At 37.0% G+C, this 5000-nt stretch overlaps 1 protein-coding gene across 3 annotated transcripts in view; it reads left to right on the top strand.

Annotated features, from left to right (window-relative positions):
* Positions 1–4167: 4167 nt before the first annotated feature.
* Positions 4168–5000, top strand: part of LOC144973392 (uncharacterized) — a 13935-nt gene continuing 13102 nt past the window's right edge. The window contains exon 1 of one of the 3 annotated variants that reach the window (XM_078915756.1): positions 4168–4305. The gene's annotated coding sequence lies outside the window, so the exon portion shown is untranslated. Of the gene's footprint in view, positions 4352–4425; positions 4618–5000 lie in introns of those variants that run through there. The other 2 variants (XM_078915757.1, XM_078915755.1) reach the window with 2 other exon arrangements.

Genomic DNA, 5000 nt, shown 5'->3' with positions numbered 1-5000 from the left:
TGAAGAAACAGGAAGTGATAAACAGTAATCAATATGAATCTCACAGTAGACCTATGCATTAAAAAATCATTGTCATAGACTTTGTCTATTGATAAACACTAGAACATAAAAAGTACGTTATGAATAAATGAAATCTAATGTCATTCAATCTCAAAACAATTCAATTGAGATACAAGTACGCTAACCACTGAGCGTTGATTTCAAAACCATAGCTGTGCAAGTGTGTCCTGTCTACGTCAATAAATAAATCGATCTAGGGGTTAACGGTATTTTCTAGCAAAAATAGAACAGAATCAGCAATTTAATGTGTATACTTGATGACACACAACTTTTAAGTCTCACCAGCTGCTATTTTTTTCCAAATTACAATGTCAACTTCATCGATCCATAAGCTGTTTGTTTAGACCAGAATCATGGTGAAGGTTGATAGAATTTTGATGACACATTAGAATTGAGATTTTTTTTTCTTTTGTTTCAACCCGCCGACTGATGTCTTATTCTATGATGTAAGATTATTTTTTAGGAATGGGTTATAGGTTAACGTGTGTTTCACCGACCGTGATGATCGGTCGGATGGGTGACAATCGTATTACACGTCCCAGGGGTCAAGGTTTCCCTAGTATCACCTCACATCCGACTCGAACCATATGGAATGCGAATATCAAAATATTTGAGGTAACACATTTCTGTATCCCAGCAATACTGATTGATGTTTAGTTCGATTCCTTCTCCTTGGGCCGCAACATCCGGTCATTTTTTTTTTAAAACGAGACCGATTCTTGATTTTTACCTCCCTTCATTCGACTTTACACATGTTGTAGATGAATTATTTTTTATTTATACTCCATTTTGTGTTGCAGCTGGCCTGTTTTCTTCCATAGTCTTTTTCCACCTTCCTTTTATCTCGTTTGCCTATTCAACCTCACTGTCAAACCAGGCGGCGTTCGTGCGTTTGGTTAACTATCTTTCTATATCAGGTGCATGTGAGTTCATTATTTTTCTGCATTTTTCATCAAATTGATCGGTTGGATATTATTTTTGATATCAGAGTAAATAGCTCAAATCGTTGTTTTTCAAGTTCTTGTATGCATGCTGTGTTTGGTGCTAATAGTATTAGCGTCGATTTTGTATATATCACCAATTTTTTTTTATGTGTCAATAATTTCAGAGATGATGATTTTAGTGGTGATGATAATAAAAGTAATTAAGATAATAAAATGAAGTGTGTGATGACCGTGAGGACGATTATGAATAATGATTATAATAATAAGTGAAAGATGGACACAAAAACACTTACAGTTGGGGAAAACTTGTGCATTATTTGCTTTTGAGTTCATTAGTATGAAGGAAGCCCCCCCCCCCCCCCCCATAAATTTTGTTAAAACCGAGATATTACTGGCGCTATCACGAGTTGGTTTTTTAGAGAACAGATATAGATCTATTTTTGGTCAAATAGTCATTTTACACCCAGGGTTATGGTGAGAGCAAAGACTAGCTACAACAAGAGGAACAGAGGGAGGCCAAAACGGCGACAGGTAAGATAGAAAAAAGCAAAAAGATGTTTGCATCTAGGAAAGCATTTACAGCTACAGCCAACAGGACAGTCTATAGAAGGTGGTTCTTTGCTCCAGAGAAAATGGGAATAAGTCAAGTAGGGTCAAATTTGGTATGTTATACCACCTACAAATTTAAATCTACCTTTCAATTGTGAGAAACCCGGCTAAGCGAAGTTTAAAGGGCCACCAAAGAGTGAAAAGCAGATGATATCGCGTTAGTTAGTTTCCAGTACACACAGAGACGCCTCAGAGAAACTAAACGTACTACACAAGAACGCCTCGAAAATTGGACTGAAAATAAATTTCGATAAGACTGTGTACATTAGGGTGAATCCAAAACATGACAGTGAAATTAGGATAGATGAACATATAATTGAAGAGATAACAGAGTTCTCCTACCTCGGATCCAAAATAACAGACGACGGAAACGCAGAACACGATATCAAGCACAGAATTCAAAAGGCAAACCAGGCTTTCGGCATGCTGAAAAACTTTTGGAAATCAAAGCAAATAATGAGAAAGACAAAGCTGAAAATATACAAGAGCAATGTTTTAAGTGTACTGCTTTATGGAAGTGAAAGCTGGAAAATGACATCCTCCTTAATACAGAAACTAGAAGCCTTTCAGAACAAGTGTTTAAAAAGAATTTTTAATTTATTTTGGCCTACAAAAATAAGAACAGTGGATCTATTAAAGAAAGCTGACTGCACTAGCATTGATAGCCAAATAAAAAGAAGAAGATGGCGTTGGCTGGGTCATGTGGCCAGAATGGGAAAAGGGTCACTTCCCAAGACAGCCTTGTACTGGACAGCAGATGGGAAGAGAAAGCGGGGAAGACCCAAAGAAACCTGGCGAAGGACCATGGAGAAAGAATTAAAGGAAGCAGGCCTGTCCTGGAATACAGCCACCGCAAAAGCAGCCGATCGCAAAAAATGGAGATGTCTGGTGGATGCCCTATGTGCCTCAAGGCCCGAAGAGGATTAAGTTAAGTTAAGTTAAAGAGTGAAAAGTGGAAGCAGAACAAATGGCAAAACATCATTGTTGCCCTATTGCCCGATTGGGGTAAGCGGCTTCATTCAAGTACGTCTGACAAGAATATATTGAAACTCAAAATGACCAAGTTATGCAATCCATACATTATTAAGACAGAACTCTATTATTACTGAATTGTCTCCCTTATATTATAGTGGGAGTGAAAATGAATTTTGAAAAGGCGTAACAACACAATGTCACACCAATCGCAGTTTCAAATATTGAATAAATTATAAATATATGGAAAAAGTGCGTATGAAACAGATCAGACAAAACTGAAAGAGAAAGAAAAATCGACGCAAAAATCAGCTTCACTGGGATCGAACCGCAGACTATAAGATGAGCTAATTACAAGCACGGCTCAAAAAGGGTGGGGGGGGGGGGGATTTTTCCCCTTGTGTTTTACTCCCTGCTATGTTTGGCACTGATTCATAGTAACTTTGCAAATTTTTATCTTACATCAGTACCTGCTCCCTGATCTGTAACTTTGATAGATAAGTACGAAAATAATTAATAAACCAGCAGATTTTTGCTGGTTGTTTACAAACTGATGACAACACTCTGCTCTTTGTTTTGTTTTTTTTTTCATTTTAATGATTATTTCTCACTCAATCTTATCAATCAGACTAATAACGTAAGAATACTCATAATTTTGTGAATTTGTACGTTATGTCTGGCTGGCGAATGTTGTGAGTATTTTACCTGACAGTATAGCATCGAATTGAAGAAGTATTAAGCTTGAAAAAAAAATCAACAGGAAACTTTCATGTTTTCCAGCAATTTTACATTCTGATACCCGATACATGAGTGAACGAGTAAGTTGAGATATATATATATATATATATATATATATATATATATATATATATATATACGGAGGGATAGAGAGAAGAGACAAAACACACACACACATACACACACACAGAGGGAGAGAGAGAGAGAGAGAGAGAGAGAGAGAGAGAGAGAGAGAGAGAGAGAGAGAGAGAGAGAGAGAGAGGAAAGAAATAAAGTACGAAAGAGAGAGAGAGAGAGAAAGAAAGAAAGAAAGAAAGAAAGAGAGAGAGAGAGAGAGAGAGAGAGAGAGAGAGAGAGAGAGAGAGAGAGAGAGAGAGCTATATATACGGAGGGATAGAGAGAAGAGACAAAACACACACACACAGAGGGAGAGAGAGAGAGAGAAAGAGAGAGAGAGAGAGAGAGAGAGAGAGAGAAATAAAGTACGAAAGAGAGAGAGAGAGAGAGAGAGAGAGAGAGAGGGAGGGAGGGAGAGCGAGAGAGAGAGAGAGAGAGAACGAAAGAAATAAAGTACACAAGAGAGAGAGAAAGAAAGAAAGAAAGAAAGAGAGAGAGAGAGAGAGAGAGAGAGAGAGAGAGAGAGAGAGAGAGAGGGGGGGGGGGGGGGGTGGAGTATCGAATGACTCCCGGTCGAGTCTTCATTGCTCCAATGTGCAATCTCCACCACCAAGCGCTTTATTATGCTTATACTGTCAATGAGAAAGAACTGGCGAAATAGATTATGAAAACGATATAGCCGTGTCCCCCACACAAACAGGACACTTTGCTTTCGCCGTCGTAAATCATTTGCTCTCTTCTCAAGTCGCCAATAAATAGCACCTTGTCTTCTGCCAATAGTGGCTTTAAGAGCCACTCTTATTCTTCGAAGATCCACGCATACTGCATAGATCCATAATCTATAACTATCTAGATACCACACAAGGTAATCGCCTTTAGAGCCAATGGATTCTAAGGTTATTGAGTTATAAGTACGTGAATAAAGGGGGTAGGGGGGGGGGGTGTTCGCTTTCAATATCGTTCTTAAGTATCTTAATATGTTATTTAAACAGACAGGATAAAGAATTTGTCTGTGGTGCAATATCGATTTGCTGGATAAATAAATACGGATCCCTTTTTAAAAAATTCAATTTGGTCTGTCTATGTGATTTGAAGACCTTTGTTATTAACTTACCAAGGCAAATGGATTCAGGATTTTATTCTTCACAACAGTTATCACGTTATAAACTTGACCTGTGTGGGTTAAAAAAAAATTTATTTATTTATTTATTTATTTATTAATTTATTTATCTATCTATTTATTTGATTATTTTGATTTAATTATGACTCATTTTATTAATTTTGATTTTTCTCGATAATATATTTAATTGACGAGAGCAGTTTTGCTTCATTCTGAGGATTCGTGATAGTGATGATTATGTATGTATGTATGTATGTATGTATGTATGTATGTATGTATGTATGTATGTATGTATGTATGTATGTATGTATGTATGTATGTATGTATGTATGTATGTATGTATGTATGTATGTATGTATGTATGTATGTATGTATGTTGTATGTATGTATGTATGTATGTTGTATGTCTGTCTGTCCTGTCTGTCTGCTGCCTGTCTGTC

Source organism: Berghia stephanieae, chromosome 5, assembly GCF_034508935.2.
Source record: "Berghia stephanieae isolate SIO BIC M18660-M18661 chromosome 5, UCSD_Bste_1.3, whole genome shotgun sequence".
NCBI lineage: Eukaryota > Metazoa > Mollusca > Gastropoda > Nudibranchia > Aeolidiidae > Berghia > Berghia stephanieae.
The sequence above is the reverse complement of the archived record's forward strand: the minus strand, read 5'-3'. Positions and strand labels throughout refer to the sequence as shown.